Source organism: Cnephaeus nilssonii (genome assembly GCF_951640355.1).
Source record: "Cnephaeus nilssonii genome assembly, chromosome: 4".
NCBI classification, from domain to species: domain Eukaryota; kingdom Metazoa; phylum Chordata; class Mammalia; order Chiroptera; family Vespertilionidae; genus Cnephaeus; species Cnephaeus nilssonii.
The window spans coordinates 80521137-80541745 of record NC_137075.1 but is presented as its reverse complement, the minus strand read 5'-3'; the positions used below and the strand labels follow the sequence as shown (position 1 = coordinate 80541745).

The 20609-nt window shown below is 40.1% G+C and overlaps 1 protein-coding gene across 5 annotated transcripts in view; it reads right to left on the bottom strand.

Moving 5' to 3' along the window:
- FUT8 (fucosyltransferase 8) overlaps positions 1-20609 on the bottom strand; it is a 216763-nt gene that overhangs the window by 170827 nt on the left and 25327 nt on the right. For 2 of the 5 annotated variants that reach the window (XM_079767553.1, XM_079767552.1), the window contains exon 2: positions 13016-13096. The exons of 2 other annotated variants lie outside the window; for them this stretch is intronic. The gene's annotated coding sequence lies outside the window, so the exon portion shown is untranslated. Of the gene's footprint in view, positions 1-1094; positions 1198-13015; positions 13097-20609 lie in introns of all 5 variants that reach the window. One more of the 5 variants, XM_079767554.1, reaches the window with a different exon arrangement.

Genomic DNA, 20609 nt, shown 5'->3' with positions numbered 1-20609 from the left:
GTCTATTTTGTCAGATATAGGTATTGCTACCCCAGCTTTTTTTCCATTTGCCTGAAATATATTTTTCTATCCCTTCACTTTCAGTCTGTGTGAATCCCTTGTTCTGAGGTGGGTCTCTTGTAAACAGCATATATATGGGTCATATTTTCTTATCCATTCAGCCATTCTGTGTCTTTTGATTAGAGCATTTAGTCCATTTATGTTTAAGGTTATTATTACTCACAGAAAGAGAAACAAAAACAAAAATTCCATTTACCATTGCACCAAAAAAATTAAGAAACCTAGAAATAAACTTTACTAAAGATATAAAAGACGTGTACTCAGAAAACTACAAGACAATGAAAAAAGAGATAGTGGAAAACAAAAACAAATAGAATAATATACCATGTTCATAGATTGGTATAATCAACATCATTAAAATGTCCATACTACCGAGAGCAACCTATAGATTTAATGCAATCCCCATTAAAATACCAACAGCATGTTTCACAGACCTAGAAAAAAACTCTTCAAAAATTCATATGGAATAAAAAAAGACCCCGAATAGCTGCAGCAATCTTGAGAAAGAAGAACAATACCAGATATCAAGCTATATTACAAAGCCACTGTTCCCAAAACTGCCTGGTACTGGCATAAGAAAAGACACATAGACCAATGGAACAAAACAAAACAAAAAAAAAACAGAAATAGACTCAAGCCATTATGCTCAATTTATATTTGACAAAGGAGGCAAGAGCACACAATGGAGTCAAGACAGTCTCTTCAATAAATGGTGTTGGAAAAATTGGACAGATACATGCAAAAAAATGAAACTAGACCATCAACTTACACCATACACAGAAATAAACTCAAAATGGATAAAGGACTTAAACATAAGACAGGAAACCTTAAAAATCTTAAAAGAATCCATAGGCAGAAAAATATCAGACATGTTGTAGCAATATCTTTACCGATGCAACTCCTAGGGCAGTGGTCGGCAAACTCATTAGTCAACAGAGCCAAATATCAACAGTACAACAATTGAAATTTCTTTTGAGAGCCAAATTTTTTAAACTTAAACTTCTTATAACACCACTTCATCAAAATAGACTCACCCAGGCCATGGTATTTTGTGGAAGAGCCACACTCAAGGGGCCAAAGAGCCGCATGTGGCTCGCGAGCCTCAGTTTGCCGACCACAGTCCTAGGGCAATGGAAACTAAGGAGAAAATAAACAAATTGGGACTATATCAAAATAAAAAGCTTCTGCACAGCAAAATAAACCATCAACAAAACAACAAGAAAGCCCACTGCAAGGGAGAACGTATTTGCCAATGTTATCTCCGATAAGGGCCTAATCTCCAAAATTTATAGGGAACTCATACATCTTAGTAAAAGGAAGATAAACAATCCAATCATAAAATGGGCAAAGGACTTAGACACTTCTCAAAAGTGGACATACAAATGGCCAAGAGACATATGAAAACATGCTCAAAGTCACTAATCATCCAAGAGATACAAATCAAAATGACAATGAGGTACCATCTCACATCTGTCAGAATAGCTATCATCAACAAATTGACAAACGACAAGTGCTGCTGAGGATGTAGAAAAAAGGAACTCTTGTGCACTGCTGGTGGGAATGCAGACTGGTGCAGCCACTGTGGAAAACAGTATGGAGTTTCCTCAAAAAATTAAAAATGGAACTCCCATTTGACCCAGTAATCCCATTTCTAGGAATATATCCCAAGAAATCAGAAACACCAATCAGAAAGGACATATGCACCCCTATGTTCATAGCAGCACAATTTACAATAGCTAAGATTTGGAAATAGTCGAAGTGCCCATCAGCAGATGAGTGGATTAAAAACAGTGGTACATCTACACAATGGAATACTATACGGCTGTAAAAAAGAAAAAACTCTTACCATTCGCAACAGCATGGATGGACATGGAGAGCATTATGCCATGCGAAATAAGCCAGTTGGAGAAAGATATGTATCACATGATCGCACTCATTTGTGGAATATAATCTTATCTAATAAGAGTAATATGCAAATCAACCATCACTCGGCTACACCCAAAAGCCACGCCCACCAGCCAATCAGGAGCAAGTATGCAAATTAACCCAACCAAGATGGCTGTGGCCACGGAGCGAGCAGGAGGCTTGGCTTTCCCTGGCAATGGAGGAAGCCAAGCTTTCCGCACACCCTGGCGGGCCCAGGCCTCCACTCAAGGCTACAAAGTCTCAATTATAGAAGATAAATAAATCCCAACAAAAATGGTGGCAGCCACGGAGCTGGAGAGAGCAGGAGGCTTGAGTTGCCCCCGGCAATGGAGGAAGCCAGCCCTGGCCTGCCTTGGCCTCCGCTTAAGGCTACAAAGTTTCAATTATAGAAGATAAATAAATCCCAACAAAAATGGCTGCGGCCATGGAACAAGCATGAGGCTTGGCTCTACTCAAGGCTACAAAGTTTAAATTACAGAAGATAAATAAACCCCAGATCCCAGGGCCTCCGCTTGGGTCACCGGGGGCCGTGGCCGGCCCCTCGCCCAGGCTGCCCCAGGCCCCAAGGGAACCCCCACCCTGATCCGGGACAACCTTCAGGGCAAACAAGCCAGCCCCCACCCGTGCACCAGGCCTCTATCCTATCTAATAAAAGAGTAATATGCAAACTGACCATCACTCCAACACACAAGATGGCTGCCCCTATGTGGTCAAAGATCCTGCCCCCATGTGGACACAAGATGGCCGCCACAAGATGGCCAGGAGGGAAGGGTAGTTGGGAGGGACCATGACTGCAAGAGAGGGCAGTTGTGGGCGATCAGGCCAACAGGGGAGGGCAGTTGGGAGAAACCAGGCCTGCAAGGGAGGGCAGTTGGGGGCGTTCAAGCCTACAGGGGAGGACAATTAGGGGTGACCAGGCCAGCAGAGGAGGGAAGTTGGGGGCAACCGGGCCTAAACAGGCAGTCGGACATCCTTCGAGGGGTCCCATATTGGAGAGGGTGCAGGCTGAGCTGAGGGACACACACCCCTGTGCACGAATTTCATGCACTGGGCCTCTAGTGAACAACATAAACTGATGAACAAAAATAGATCCAGAGACAGAGAAGCAAAAAAATGAAACTAGACCATCAACTCACACCATACACAGAAATAAACTCAAAATGGATAAAGGACTTAAACATAAGACAGGGAACATTAAAACTTCAGAGGGAAGGCAGGGGAGGAGGGGAGAGTTAGGGATTAACCAAAGGACTTATATGCATGCATATAAGCATAACCAAATGGACACTGACACTAGGGGAGTAAGGGCATGTGTAGGATAGGTGGGGGTGGCTGGGGAGAGATTAATGGGGTAAAAAGGAGACATGTGTAATACTATATGTAATACTTTAAACAATAAAGAATTTTTTTTTTTAAAAAAAAAAGGAAAGTTGAAATCTTATCAAGCATCTTTTAAGACCACAATGGTATAAAACTAGAAATTAATTACAAGGAGAAAACTGGAAAATTCACAAATATGTGGAGATTTAAGAACATGCTTCTGAACAACCAACGGTAAAAGAAGAAATTAAAAGAAAATTTTAAAAAAAGGCTTTAGACAAATGAAAATGGACATACAACATTACCAAAACTTAAGACATGCAGCAAAAACAGTTCTAAGGGGAAGTTCACAGCAATAAACACCCACAGGAAGAAAAAAAGGAAGAGCTCCAATAAACAACCTAACTTTACACCTAAAAGAAATTTTAAAAGAACAAAAGAAGCCCCAAGTTAGTAGAACAAAAAATAACCATGATAATCCCAAATATCAGAGGCAAAGTAAAAGAAATAAAAACTAAAAAGACAACAAAAAGCTAAATGAAATTGAAAGCTGATTTATTGAAAAGATAAACAAAATAGACAAACCTTTAGCTAGACTTACCAAGAAAAATAGATGACTCAAACAAAACTATAAGAGACACTATAATTGATACCACACAAATACAAAGGATCTTAAGAGACTACAATGAACAATTACACACAAAAAACTGAACAACCTAGAAGAAATGGACAAATTTCTAAAAACATATAATCTACCAAGACTAAGTCAGGAAAAACAGAAAATCTGAAAAGACTGATTACTAGTAGGGAGATTAAATCAGCAATCAAAAACCTCCCAACAAAGAAACATCTAGGACCAGATGGCTTCACTAGTGAATTCTACCAAACATTTATAGAACTAACACCAATCCTTCTCAAACTCTCCCAAAAAACATAAGAGACTGGAACACTTCCAAATTCATTTTACAAGGTCAGCATACCTGACACTAAAACCAAATGAGGACACTATAAGAAAATAAAACTACAGACCAATATTGTTGACAAACATAGAGGCAAAAATCCTCAACCATATATTAGCAAACTGAATTCAACAATACATTAAAAGGCTCACACACCATGATTAAGTGAATTTATTCCAGGGAAAAAGATATGTAAATTGATATAATACAACACACACAAAATGAAAGATAAAAATCATATATCATCTCAACAGATACAGAAACCATTTGACAAAATTCAATATACATTAATGATAACAACAGCAAAAAAAACTACCTCTTAACAAAGTGGGTATAAAGGGAATGTACCTCAACATAATAAAGGTCATATATGACAAGTTCACTGCTAACATCATACTCAACAGGGAAAAGCTAAATGCTTTTTCTCTAAGATCAGAAACAAGATAAGGATGCCCACTTTCACCACTTTTATTCAACCCAGCACTGGAAGTTCCAGCTAGAGGAATTATTCTTAAAAAAGAAATAAAAGGTATTCAAATCAGAAAAAGAAGCAAAACTGTCACTATTTGCAGGTGACATAATATTATATATAGAAAATCCTAGACTCCACCAAAAAACTTAGAACAAATTCACTAAAGTGGCATGATGCAAAATCAATATACAAAAATCATAGTAGGTAGTCAGTTTACATACACTAACACCAAAATATCAAAAAAAATCAGAAAACAATCCCATTTACAACTGCATGGAAACTAATACCTATGAATAAATTTAACAAAGGAAGTGAAAGATCTGTACACTGAAAATTATAAGAGACTGATGAAAGAAAATAAAGACACAAATAAATGGAAAGCACAAATAAATCCATGCTCACAAATTGGACAAATATTGTTTAAATGTCCATACTACCCAAAGCAATCTAGAGTCAATACAAACCCTATCAAAATTCTACTGACATTTTTCAAAAAGTAGAAAAAAAATCCTAAAGGTTGTATGGAACCACAAAAGACCCAAAATAGCCCAAAGCTAGAGACATCTCACTTTTTGATTTCAAACTGAGATACTGGCATAAAAACACACATACAGATCAATGGAACAGAATAGAAAGCTCAGAAATAAACACATGCATATACAGTCAATTAATTTACATCAAAGGAGCTAAGAATATCCAAAGGGAAAGGATGGTCTCTTTAATAAATGGTGCTGAGAAAACTGGACAGCCACAGGCAAAAGAATGAAACTGGACCCCATTGTCTGACAGACAAAAATCAACTCAAAATGGATTAAAGATCTGAACATAAAACAAAAAACCCTAAAACCTCAAGAAGACAACATAGGAAGTAAGCTCCTTGTCTTATAGTGATTTGGGGTTTACCAAAAGTAAAATCTACAGAATAGGAGAAAATATTTTTATTGTATATTATTTTTCTAGTACAGTTTACATTCAATATTATTTTGCAGCAACATGGATGGACCTTCAGGGCATTATACTAAATGAAATAAGCCAGACAGAAAAAGACAAAAACTACATGTTATCACCTATATGCACAATCTGGAAAAAAAAAAAATTTAAGTCAAACTTATAGAAACAAAGAAATAGAAAAGTGGTTGTCAGGGACTGTGCAGTGGAGGAAATAAGAAAAGGCTGGTAAAAGGGTACAAACTTTCTCGGCTTAAGATAAATAAAATCTGAGGCTCTAATATAAAACATGGTTACTATAGTTGATAATACTATTAAATATTTAAGATTTGCTAAGAGAGAACTTAAATGTTCTCACAAAAGAAAAGATAAATAGGTAAGGTGATGGATACGTTAATTAATTAGATGGTAGGAAACCTTGCACAATGTATCCTATATAATAAAAGCCTAATATGCTATGTGTCTAACCATTTGTTCTACTGTTCAACCAGTTGCTATGACATGCACTGACCACCAGGGGGCAAATGCTCCGACCAGTAGGTTAGCTTGCTGCTAGGGTCCAGCCGATCGAGACTGGGCGAGACGGGCCGGACACACCCTGGAGCCCTCCCGTGATCCCTCCCCAGCCCCAATCGTGCACCAGTGAGGTCCCTTGGCCTGTCCTGCGTCCTCTCGTAATTCAGGACCCCTTGGGGGATGGCGAAGAGCCGGTTTTGGCCTGATCCCTGCAGGTCAGGCCAAGGGACCCCACCGGTGCACGAATCCACGTACCAGGCCTCTAGTATGTATATAAAGTCACTATGATATACATATACTTTTAATATATTACAATTTTATGTGTCATTTATCCTATATAATAAAAGAGTAATATGCAAATCAATCAAACGGTATAATGACTGGTCGCTATGACACACACTGACCACCAAGGGGCAGATGCTCCACACAGGGGCTGCCCCCTGGTGGTCAGTGCGCTCCCCCACGGGGAGCGCCGCTCAGCCACAAGCCGGGTTGATGGCTGGCGAGCGCAGCGGCCCACCTCCACAGCAGCACTGAGGATGTCCAAGTGTGGCTTAGACCCGCTCCCAGCAGGGAGCGGGCCTAAGCTGTCAGTCAGACATCCCCCCAAGGGCTCCTGGACTGTGAAAGGGCGCAGGCCGGGCTGAGGGATCACCCCCTCCCACCAAGTGCACAAATGTCGTACACCGGGCCTCTAGTACCTATATAAAGCTGAAAAAGTGGGGAAAAAATATCACATATATATGGAACTTTTAAAATAACTGATTTGTTAATTTAAAAAATGTCCTAAACAGCTATATTACATTGCATGTTTTTAATTCTATCTGTGGGTAGCAGGAATTTCTACAAAATCATCAAGATAGCCCTGGCCGTAGCTCAATTGATCAGAGCATCAACAATACACCAAGGTTGTAGGTTCAATCCCCAGTTAGGGCACATATAAGAATCAACCAATGAATGCATAACTAAGTGGAAAACAAATCTCTCTCTCTCTCTCTCTCTCTCTCTCTCTCTCTCTCTCTCTCTCTCTCTCTCGCTCTCTCTCTCTCTCATCAATTTAAAAAGTTTTTTAAGAGTAAATGAAGATACTATTTTCTTGAAAAGAAATAAAAAAAAGGATAAAGAAGCCTTTCAGGGTTCCCAAGGTTTAAAGATATAGATACTTAAAAAGATATTTCCCATTAAATAAAATAAAGCTAGGATAGTAACATTTGCTTCATATTAGCAAATGTAACAAGTGGAGTTGAATGAGGTTTAAGGAGCAAAGTAATATATTACAAAGAATAGATTCTCGCCAGTGACTTACCATTTAGTCATAGATAAATTTGTTCCCTAACCTACTCTAAATATCAAAAAGAGAAAGCCATATTATTGAAATTTTGTGATACTTTGCAGAACAAAGAAACATAAATGTCTCATAATTTATAGAAAAGTATTTAATTATACATGACAATACTAAAATATTGATTACATGACCCATTTACCTTGACAGCCTTAAAGTGAATCAAATATATTTTTCATAGCTATGTAGAAATAGCAGACATACTATTCTTCATACATGCTGTTTCCATTCAAGCTAGTTTGAAAAACAACAAATTCTATTGGTGAGCTTGATTGGAAAAAAATAACACTTCTTTTTTCTATTCTGAAAAGTTGCAAAGAAATGCCCCAATAATCCTATCTAATCCTATCTAATAGACAAATATGCAAATTGACCATACCTCCGACACACCCACAAGCCACGCCCACAAGCCACACCCACCATCCAATCAGAGTGAGTGTGCAAATTAATCCAAACCAAGATGGCTACAGCCACAGAGAGCAAGGTTTCCTAGGTAACAGAGGAAGCCAAGCTTTCCGCCTGCCCTGGCCAGGCCTAAGCCTCCACTCAAGCTACAAAGTTTCAATTATAGAAGGTAAACAAATTCAAACAAATGGCGGCAGGATGGAGCTTGAGAGAGCAGGCCAGGGTTGCCGCTGGCAACAGGGGAAGCAAAGCTTTCCGCACACCCTGGTCAGGCCCACCCGCTTAAGGCAACAAAGTTTCAATTATAACCCCAAAACAAACGGCTGCCGGCCTCTGAGGGAGCCCCAGGCTTGGCTCTGCTCCAGGCTACAAAGTTTCAATTGTAGAAGGAAAATAAATTCCAGATACCAGGGCCTCCGCTTGGGTTGCCAGGGGGTGTGGCCCGCCTGCAAACCACCACAGGCCCCTCGCTCAGGCCGCCCCACACCCCAAGGGAACCCCCACCTGATCCGGGACATCCTTCAGGGCAAACCAGCTGGCCCCCACCTCTGTACCAGGCCTCTATCCTATCTAATAAAAGAGTAATCTGCAGATTGATCATCACTGCAACACACAATATCGCTGTCCCCATGTGGTCAAAGATCCTGCCCCCATGTGGACACAAGATGGCCACCACAAGATGGCCAGCAGGAGAGGGAAGTTGGGAGGCACCCGGCCTGCAAGGGAGGGCAGTTGAGAGGAACCAAGCCTGCAAGGGAGGGCAGTTGGAGGTGATCAACCCTGCAGGAGAGGGCAGTTAGGGGTGACCAGGCCGGCAGAGGAGGGAAGTTGGGGGCAAACAGGCTGGCAGCAGATTGGTTAGGGCAGTGATGGGCAACCTTTTGAGCTTGGTGTGTCAAACTTCTCCAAAAAACTTAGCATAACTCGGGTAGTGTGTCACTTTGAGGAAAAAACATTATTTCGCAAATGTTTCATCCTCAGGAGCAGCAAATGTTTCATCCTCGGCATGCGGCCGCCTCAGCGGCCACGTGTCATCAGAAATGGCTACACGTGTCAGTGCTGACACGCGTGTCATAGGTTCGCCATCACTGGGTTAGGGGGTGATCAGGCTGGCAGGCAGAAGTGGTTAGGGGCAATCAGGAAGGCAGGCAGGCAAGCAGTTGGGAGCCAGCAGTCCTGGATTGTGAGAGGGATCCCAGATTGGAGAGGGTACAGGCTGGGCTGAGGGACAACCCCCCTCCGTGCACGAATTTCGTGCACCGGGCCTCTAGTCCTAAATATGGTGGCCAAATATGCATATTTCACTAATGTCTGCATAGGTCAATGTTTTCCATGGATGTTACCTAACTGTATTTAAATTAAAAACTAAGCAAGCATTACAAGAGGAATTCAGGGAGCCAGTACAAAGCAAGAGGTGAACTATCAGATAATAAGATTTACATATGAAAGAGGACCATTTAATTTCTTTTTTTATATATGTTTTTATTGATTTTTAGAGAGAGAGAAAGGGAGAGGGAGAGAGAGAAAAAAAAAAAAAACATCAAAGTGAGAGTGAAATATCGATAGGCTGCCTCCTGCATGCACCCTACCAGTGATCGAGCTCGCAACCTGAGCATGTGCCCTGATCAGGAATTGAACCAGCAATCCTTTGATGCACAAGACGATGCCAAACCAACTGAGCCACAATGGCCAGGGCAGGACCATTTAATTTCAGGTATTCGAAACCAGTAATGCATTTAAAAAATAACTAACCATTCAGTCACAAGCTTCCTGAAAAAGCATAGGAAGGCTTTGGAAGGTTGGCTGCACATACCAAAGTTTGCAAACCAGCTATCAAAAATGATCTCATGTGACTTCTACATGAATCATCACAAAAAGATAAGGCAGAATTTAAAAAGTCAATTGCAATTAAGTTGAAAATATATCAACTTAATAGCTGCTGCAAAATCCTATTCAAATCTCCCTTCCAGCCATATGTCTACTTCGAAGCTTTTATTATCATGCATTACTATTTCCCCTACTGCAAAGTACCTATACAACAGGATCCAAAACAGTGAAAAGAAAGCAGGGAGCAAAAACTGAGAGAACTTTCCAGTGCTACAAAATACTTAATTCCTTGTTCTTTGAAGTTTCATAAAAATGTTGCCTTCTGAGATCAAGAGCCAGAAGCAGTCTAAAATCATGAGCAAAATCAAGGGGTCTTTCTACTAGGGATGGGCGAGTAGGGAGGAGGTGGTTGGGAGAAGACTGCAAGAGCCAATGATAGAAAAATCTACTGTGAAGACACTAAAAACTTGAGAATTTTTACATTGGCTTTCTCATGCCCTTGCTCCCCACAGCTGCTTTTCCCCAACCTACTTGATAAAATCCAAACTGTACAACAGCTGATAATCTACAAAATCAATTCTCTAACAGCCATCATTGACAAACTATTCCCCAAACTAGTTGAACTATGCCTAATCCCTCCTGCTAAAGCCCTATAAAAAATTCTGCCTTCCCCAAGTTAGAACTCTCCTCCAGAGCCTTTCATGCCCAGCATTTTCTATTATAGTCTTATGCTGACAGTGCCCTGGTTAACTTTCTTTCAAACCGTGAAAAGTTCCAAGAGGTTAACACAGCAGTAATTTGCTTCTTGATGGGCTCCAAGGTAATAGTGGGCACTATTTCTGTGTCCAAACAGACTCACTAGGGAAATAGGCAATAGAAAAGTGAAGTCTCCAGTGGTCATTTAAAAAAAGCATAAAGAGAAAGAAAGATAAACATTTATTAACAGCCTATCTCCACTGCTTCACCCTTTTATATAATTTATTCTTTTTAATCCTCATTACAACCCTTAGATAAATATTCTTATGTTCATTGTTCAGATGGGAAATCAGAAAGTTAGATAGTAAATTGTATATGTTATGCATATTTTCCTATCTAATAATAGACAAATATGCAAATTGACCATACCTCCGACACACCCACAAGCCACGCCCACCATCCAATCAGAGCGAGCATGCAAATTAACCCAAACCAAGATGGCTACAGCCACAGAGAGCAAGGTTTCCTAGGTAACAGAGGAAGCCAAGCTTTCTGCCAGCCCTGGCCAGGCCTAAGCCTCCACTCAAGCTACAAAGTTTCAATTATAGAAGGTAAACAAATTCAAACAAATGGTGGCAGAATGGAGCTTGAGAGAGCAGGCCAGGGTTGCCGCCAGCAAGAGGGGAAGCAAAGCTTTCCGCACACCCTGGCCGGGCCCACCCGCTTAAGGCAACAAAGTTTCAATTATAACCCCAACACAAATGGCTGCGGGCCTCGGAGAGAGCCCCAGGTTTGGCTCTGCTCCAGGCTACAAAGTTTCAATTGTAGAAGGAAAATAAATTCCAGATACCAGGGCCTCCGCTTGCATTGCCAGGGGGCGTGACCCGCCTGCAAACCACCACAGGCCCCTCGCTCAGGCCGCCCCACGCCCCAAGGTAACACGACCCTGATCAGGGACACCCTTCAGGGAAAACCAGCTGGCCCCCACCCCTGTACCAGGCCTCTATCCTATCTAATAAAAGAGTACTATGCAGATTGATCATCACTGCAACACACAATACAGCTGCCCCATGTGGTCAAAGATCCTGCCCCCATGTGGACACAAGATGGCCACCACAAGATGGCCAGCAGGAGAGGGCAGTTGGGAAGCACCCGGCCTGCAAGGGAGGGCAGTTGGAGGTGATCAACCCTGCAGGAGAGGGCAGTTAGGGGTAACTAGGCCGGCAGAGGAGGAAAGTTGGGGGCAAACAGGCTGGCAGAAGAGTGGTTAGGGGGTGATCAGGCTGGCAGGCAGAAGCGGTTAGGGGCAATCAGGAAGGCAGGCAGGCAAGCAGTTGGGAGCCAGCAGTCCTGGATTGTGAGAGGGATGTCCGACTGCCCGTTTAGGCCCGATCCCAGGGATCGGGCCTAAACGGGCAGTCGGACATCCCTTGAGGGGTCCCAGATTGGAGAGGGTACAGGCTGGGCTGAGGGACAACCCCCCTCCGTGCATGAATTTCGTGCACCGGGCCTCTAGTATTACAATAAAAAAGTATGATTGCAATAATCACCAAAAACTAGAAACTCCCCCAAATGTCCATCAGCTGGTGAATGGAAAAGCTAGCTGTAGTATAGCCACACAGTAGAACACTACTCAGTAATAAAATAAAGAATTACTAGTATGCACAACATGGATGAATCCAAATTCATTATGCTAAGTGAAAGAAGCCATATTTTAAAAGCTACATACTAAATGATTCCATTTAAATGACATATTGGAAAAGGTAAACTATAGGGCCCCCCCCAAAAAAAAAACACACAACAACACATCAGTGGTTTCTGGGGATTGAAATGGACATAAGTGAATTTAGAAGATTGTGGTGATGATTATATATTTGTCAAAACTCAGACTGAACACTAAATACAAATAAAAATTTTAATGTATGACTTAAATCTGTACAAGAATGAAACCTTTAAAAGTCAGCTGTCAAAAAAAAAAAGTCAGCTACTGTCAAAAATTTTAAGATGAGCCCTGGCCAGTGTGGCTCAGTTGGTTGAGCATCATCCCGTGCCCTGAAAGGTCGCTGGTTCGATTCCCAATCAGGGCACATACCCAGGTTGTGAGTTTGATCCCCGGTGGGGGATGTGTATGGGAGGCAGCCGATTGATGTTTTTCTCTCTCTTTCCCTCTCCCTTCCTTCCTCTCTAAACATCAATAAAAGTATTCTTTTATTTTTTAAGTATTTTTCAGCACCAAATACACCACACAACACCAAAAATACAATGTACCATATTCACCCACAACTTGTTTCATCCAGCCCCTTACTTTAAAGTACAAAACTATTACATATTAAGTAAAATGTTTTTCATTATATGCACCACACATCTCACATAGTAGGTAGTCAGAAAATGTTAACTAATACACAATTCAATAGGGTCTCGATCCACTTGGCCTTTCTACTTCAATGGTACATACATATGTAGCTTCAAACACAAAATTATTCATTTCTCAAAATATTAACATATACTTGGCACAGGTAAGTGCTGTGCATAAAATGTACTAACCTGAATTTGTTCAATTAATCAATAAGGGCAACAGAGCACGGTGTCTCGTGTTAAGAGTGCTCTCTTAACAAAAGTTGTGACCTAGAATAAAAGAAAAATAGACAAAATTCAGCCCTACTCAAATTTTAGCCTTATTATATAGTTTTTTTAAAATCTTTTTTCTTTCCTTATGTAGCCAATCATGACATGTAAACTCTTTGTACATTCAATTTTTTTGCAAGCAGTGCTTTTCATATCTCAATAAGGAATGAATGGACTTTCATTTTGCAAATTACAGTTAAATGCAGTAACATTCAGTGTCTTAATCTGTTTCATAGTTCACCTTAAAATAAGTCGACACCTATAAAACTTGCTTTGTGAACACGAAATTCTTTCATTTTGTCTACTTTTTTAAATATAGAGCAATCTGAAAGGTCTCTCCTTTCAAATTAATGTTAACATTTTTCTACATCCCCACACTCAGATTAGCTGTGCACCCTAATTTCTGACTATCTTCTACACAAACTTCCATTCAAGTCAATTTAATTTGCTTGCTTTCCACAGAACAACTTTATCATTCTCAGCTGTCACCCTGCAACACACCATTCCTTCTTTTTAGAACAGAGACTTTTTCTCCCTTATCCTCTTCGTCAATCAATGCACTTCAGTCAACTTTCTCAAAATCCAGCCCCTCCATTCCTTTCTGAGCTGATATAATAATTCTGTGTACTCCATTAATCCTTGCTGGAATATTTTGCTACATTATATATGTATAATCTCATTTGATTAGAGGACCTATCTCCTATTTTTTGTCTTGCTACCTCTCTATCGTCTAAGCATAATACCCATTTAACAAATTTTATCTAGGCCTCTCATATTTACTATGGCCTAGCCAAATAGTATTAAACTGAAGCATTTGTAAATAAGACAAATTTTTCTCACAAACCATTTTCAGTGTTCAAGGCCAGGAACATTCTTCTTCTTTTTTTAAATATATTTTATTGATTTTTTACAGAGAGGAAGGGAGAGGGATAGTTAGAAACATCAATGAGAGAGAAACATTGATCAGCTGCCTCCTGCACACCCCCTACTGTGGATGTGCCCACAACCAAGGTACATGCCCTTGACCAGAATCGAACCTGGGACCTTGTAGTCCGCAGGCCGACGCTCTATCCACTGAGCCAAACCGGTTAAGGCAGAACATTATTCTTTTTAATTGTGCTTAGTTTGTTAACCTGAAAATGGACTATAAACATATTATACTAGTTAAATTCTTACATTTATATCATCAAGTTCATAAAAGAACAGTTATCAAATTAATTTACATTTTAAGGTTTCTACTTCACTTTCATTTGAAATAACCTTGTAGCTCAGTATTGGCCATTGATAAGCTATATTTGAATTTCAGAAGTATACATTTCAAAACTTTACTATTTGCCCTGGCTGGTGTGGCTCAGTTGGTTGAGCTTTGTCTCCTGCTTTGTCTCCAGCAGGTTCGATTCCAGGGTCAGAGCATATCCTGGGTTGTGAGCTCAATCACCAGTAGGGGGCATGCAGGAGGCAACCAATGGATGTCATCAATGTTTCCCTCTCTCCCTCCCCCTTCCACTCACTCTCTCTAAAATCAATAAAAACATATTTTTAAAAAATGTTTATTATATCATAACAGGAAATAAAAATTTAACCAACAACCCCATAAAGTAAGACTTCCTGCCAAAGCAAACATTACTATATAAAATAATTTGAAAAATAAATAGCACATTATTTTATTCATTGTTTTTACATACATTGATGTACAGGACTTAATAAACGTTTTTATATGCACCGTGAAAATGGGAAAAAATAAAATAAGCCACCCTCAATTAACATAGCCAAAGAGATATGAAAATATATTATCATACCTATTTACTATGAGCCTTTTAAAACATAATTCTATGCTGTAACTCAGTAAAACGATAACTGTTACGCATGTCAAGTTGCTAAAGAACTAACTGCAAGGAATTAAGGATCTAATGGTATGCTACTGAGTGTTTAATGTGTACCAAATGCCTTATTAAGCACTTTACATGGGCTACTATTAACTCATTTAAAATCTCATAACTATCCTGTAATTATCATCTCCATGTTACAGTTGAGGAAACAAATTCAGTTAATAAGTGGTGGAATTGGAATTTGAACTCAGATCTGACTCCAAAACCTTAGTTTTTTCCACTCTACCAAGTTACCATCTAGATTAAAAGTTAATTTTCAATCATTCATTAATAAAATATTAGTAATAGTACCATTCAGTCTCAATTACACAAATAATGTAAATTATCTGCAGTACATGGCCTAACCCGAATCTCAGATATATAATCCCTGATGGCTACAAGCTAGTAAATGTGCTGAACATTTCACGCTTGGCATCTGACAAGCAATGAGGATCCCATATGTAAAAATAGGCAGGCCACCATGAATGAACAGGTGATTCCAAAACCTATTCAGAATTCAGAATGCATTTCCTTTTATACAAAAGCAATGCTAAAAATGGTAATTGTTCCCAGACCAGCCCACATTTAAATAGTAATTCATCAACTATATCTAGCTACCATTTATAAATACAGGAAAATTGTGTGTGTGTGTGTGCGTGTGTGTGTGTGCGCGCGCGCACATATGTGGGGGGTGGAGGGAGGTAGTAATATTCTGAGTTCCAAACTGTGATCTTAAGAATATATTTGCCTCCTTGTTTGTCAATGAGAGCAGAGATGTCCCTGACACCCATGGTAGCATTGCAGCCTTGCAGAGAGTCAGGTTTTCAGCAAAGATAAGATTAATTAATAGTACCTGTTAGAAAATCTGATCACATAAGAGAAAGCATTCCTCTACATAGGAATCACTCACTCCCTCTGCAAATTCTATTCTATAGAGCCCTTAAATCAAAAGACTATTCGATAACAAAATAGCAGGTGAGGAGAGTATTCTATGAAAGTAAACTAAGTCATAAATAAAAGAAAAAAAATTAGAATATCACTACTTTGCAACCCTCAATGAATTAATGGTTCTAGGCATTAAATACCGTTAATTCCTAATATCACACACACCAAAATAAAAACCTCAATGCAGATATCAAGTATCTCCACACAACACAATCTACATACGAACTTGACAAAGAAATCACACCTGATTCTGATCAAGCATCTGGATCCTCAGGAAAATCTACAGGATACACAGAGAACAGAGTGACATGCTGAATAGCACCATTAGTATGCAATCAGCAGAATCCAAATTGTAGGAAGCTCTACAACTCAAACAGTCCGGGGCTCAATAGCTAAACTATAAGGGAAAAGAACGAGATGAGAAGGGGGGACTTACAGATTAAAAGGCAGTTATGATTGGGATGAGTACATGGAAAGCTGTTGGGGCAGCTGGCAAAGTTCTGCTTCTTGACCTGGATGGTAGTTATAATGGTATTCATTTTATAATACATTAAATACATTTCTTTTGTGTGGTTTTCTAAACCTGTGCTTTATTTTACAATAAAATGTGTTGTTTTTTTAAAAAGAGAGAGAATTCTGAGCCTAACAGAGATAGTTGAAATTCCAGCACTATTGTATTCTTGTGTGATCCTAGGCAAGACATCTAATAACTCTATGCTTCAGCTTTCTCATGTGTAAGATAGGGAAAATAATATTTAACCATAATTATGAGCAAAGTGTAGTTAAAAATGTTTAGCAAGGTGACAACTGGACAATATTATTTCAATAAATGACAATTATTATCTATTAAAAAATGTGAAGTTGTACAGGGTGACCACTCAAATTCTTTGTACAGAATGATTATAGTACTAATTCTTTTAATATAAAAGATTTTCGGCATTATCAGTCACTCTGCATGCAAATCCTTGAAAGTTAAAAAAGATCTAATAGGAAAAACATCAGAAAGCACTTACATAATATTATTTAGACAGTAGTCAGACCAAATCCTTAAAAAGCAGACACATATATATGTCTTTGGCTTTACTTTTTTAAATTAACATATAGTAAAATTGATTTTTGGGGGAAGAGGAAGTATACAGTTCTATAAATTTCAACACATGTATAAACTTGTCTAACCACCACCATACTCAGTATACAGAACAGTTACATCACACCAAAAAACTTCCTCGTTCTATCTCTATAGCTCACCTTCTCCCCACTCACAACTTCTGAACCTGTGATCTGTTCTTCATCACTATGGGTTTATATTTTCAAAAATGTCATATAAATGGAATCAATGAGTTTTGACAATTAGAATAGAGCTTCTATAAACATTCAGGTACTAGTTTCTGAGGTAACACAGTCCCATTTTTCTTGAGCAAACACCTATAGGTGGGATTTCTGGGTTTTATACTAAATATGATTGACTTTATAAGACACTACCAAACTATTATCCAAAGTAGTTATACAATTTTGCATTCCCATCAGCAACATGTAAGGGTTTCAGTTGCTTCATTTCCTTGCCAGTTTGGTATTGTCAACATTTTTTGTTTGATTGTTTTTGTTTTGCTATTCTAATAGGTACATAGTGGTATCTCTTTGTGGTTTTAATTGGCATTTCCCTAATGGCTAATGATGCTAATATACTTGAAATTTTTTTTCTAAAGTATTTAATTCAACTTATTAAAGGACATTTAGTATTTTAGCAAGCATCCTATTAATGGAATGAAATAGTTTAATAAACTAAACTAAATACAATGCCTTTTCAGAATCCTATATAATAAAGAGGTGATATGCAAATTGACCCTCATGCCCTCGCATCACAAGATGGCCACCCCCATGTCATCACAAGACGGCCACCTCCATGTCGTCACAAGATGGCTGCCCACGTCATCACAAGATGGCCACCATGTTGTCACAAGATGGCCACCACAAGATGGCCACCCCCACATCATCACAAGATGGCCAGCAGGGGAGGGCAGTTGGGGGGGACCAGGCGTGCAGGGGAGGGCAGTTGGGGGTGATCAGGCTGGCAGGGGAGCAGTTAGGTGTCAATCATGCCGGCAGGGGAGTGGTTAGGTGTCAATCAGGACGGCAGGGGAGCGGTTAGTGGCTATCAGGCTGGCAGGCAGAGTGGTTAGAGGAAATCAGGCAAGCAGGCAGGCAGGCGAGTGATTAGGAACCAGCAGTCCCGGGTTGTGAGAGGGATGTCCCAGATTGGAGAGGGTGAGGGTGGGCTGAGGAACACCTCCCCCCCCCCCCAGTGCAGGAATTTTGTGCACCGGGCCTCTAGTCATTTATAACACTGAAGATTTCAAATTGGCTTCACAAGCAATAACAAAGTTTATGAAAACATTTTCAATTCATTGGGTATAAAATGTATTCAAATTAATTCAACTTGCATTAAATTGAGTTTTTGTAGCTTTTTAATTAATAAAAATTTAGGAAATTAAATAGCTTCATTTTCAACTTCCTTCTACTTATCGTTCCTTCCACAAAATAACCTAAGTATAATATTATCACTCAACATTTACTAAGTGCTTGTTTTGTACTAGGCCAGTGATGGCGAACCTATGACACGCGTGTCAGCACTGACACGCGTAGCCATTTCTGATGACACGTGGCCGCTGAGGCGGCCGCATGCCGAGGATGAAACATTTGCTGCTCCTGAGGATGAAACATTTGCGAAATAATGTTTTTTCCTCAAAGTGACACACTACCCGAGTTATGCTCAGTTTTTTGGCGAAGTTTGACACACCAAGCTCAAAAGGTTGCCCATCACTGTACTAGGCAATATGCTAGAGCTTAATTATACAAATATTACTAAGTCAAATTATCTATCCTCCAACAGTTTATATTATTACATTTTTCATAATTTTAAAAAATTAACTACTTTCTCATGTTTTTAAATAGTCTTTCTTTTAGGACAGTTTTATATTTAAAGAAAAATTTAGAAAATAGCACAGACTTCCAATATACTGCCCTCTCATCAGTTTCCTTTCCTATTAACATCTTAGATTAATATGGTATATTTGTTAAAATTAACAAACCAATACTAATATATTATTAATAAAGTGCATAGTTTATTCATATCTTCTTAGTTTTATCCAGGATATATGTAAATTTATATATATATATAATTTTTTTTTAAATTTCAAAGAGAGGTAGGGGGAGGGAAGGAGAGATAGAAACATCAATGATGAGAGAATCATTGATCAGGTGCCTCCTGCATGGCCCCTACTAGAGGTGGAGCCCACAACCCTGGTATGTGGCCTGACAGAGAATCTAACCATGACCTCCTGGTTCATGGGTCAAGGCTCAACCGCTGAGCCACACCAGACAGGCCCACATTATATTTAGTTGTCATGTCTCTTTAGGTTCCCCTTGGCTATGACAGTTTTTCATTCTTGTGTCTGCCAGGCCTTCTTGTCTTTCCTCCTCCTCTGTATTGACAAGAGATTGTTTTTGCCTATTTCATATTCCTTCCCTATTTCTCTAGTTAATAATTCAGTAATCCCCCAACCCTTATCCTCATGGGATACATTCCAAGACCCCTAGTAGATGCCTAAAACTACAGATAGTACCAAACCCTACTTATACTATGTTTCTTCCTATACGTACATACCTCTTAAGTTTAATTTATAAATTTGGCACAGTAAGACATTAGCAACAATCCTATATAATAAAAGGCTAACATGCAAATCGACTGAACAGCGGAACAACTGGTCACTATGATGCACACTGACCACCAGAGGGCAGACGCTAAACGCAGGAGCTGCCCACTGGTTTTCAGTGCGCTCCCACAGGGGGAGCACCACTCAGCCAGAAGCCAGGCTCACGGCTGGTGAGCGCAGCAGTGGTGGCGGGAGCCTCTCCCGCCTCCGCAGTAGTGCTAAGGATGTCAGACTGATGGCTTAGGCCCACAGGGAGCGGGCCTAAGCTGTCAGTTGGACATCCCCTGAGGGCTCCTGGACTTGAGAGGGCGCAAGCCAGGCTGAGGGACCCCCCCCCTCCAAGTGCACAAATATCATGCTCCGGGCCTCTAGTCTATATATATAAAAGCCTAAGTGACCATTACCACCAGTCAACCAAATGACTGGTCAAATGGTCGCTATGACTCACTTGACCACCAGGGGGCAGATGCTCAACGCAGCAGCTGCCCCCTGGTGGTCAGTATGCTCCCACAGCCAACCTCCCATGACCAGCCAACCTCCCGCAGTCTCTCCCCCAGCCGGCCGGGTGGTCAGTGCATTCCCACAACCTCCCATGGTCACTCACCCCAGCCGGCCAACCCCACCCTGATCAGTACTGGGCGAGATGGCCCTGATCGCCGGCGAGGCCAAGGGACCCCACCCATGCACGAATTCATGCACTGGGCCTCTAGTAACTAATAATCAAGTAGAACAATTATAACAATATACTGTATTAAAGTTATGTGAATATGAGGTCTCTCTCTCTCAAAATACAGTCATGTGTGCCTTAACAATGAAGATACATTCTGAGAAATACATTATTAGGTGATTTTGTTGTTGTGGGAACATCATTGAGTGCACTCACATAACCTAGATTGTATAACCTACTACACACCAAAGCTATATATATGGTCTAGCCTATTATTCCTAGGTTACAAACCTGTGAAGCATGTTACTGTCTGAATAAAT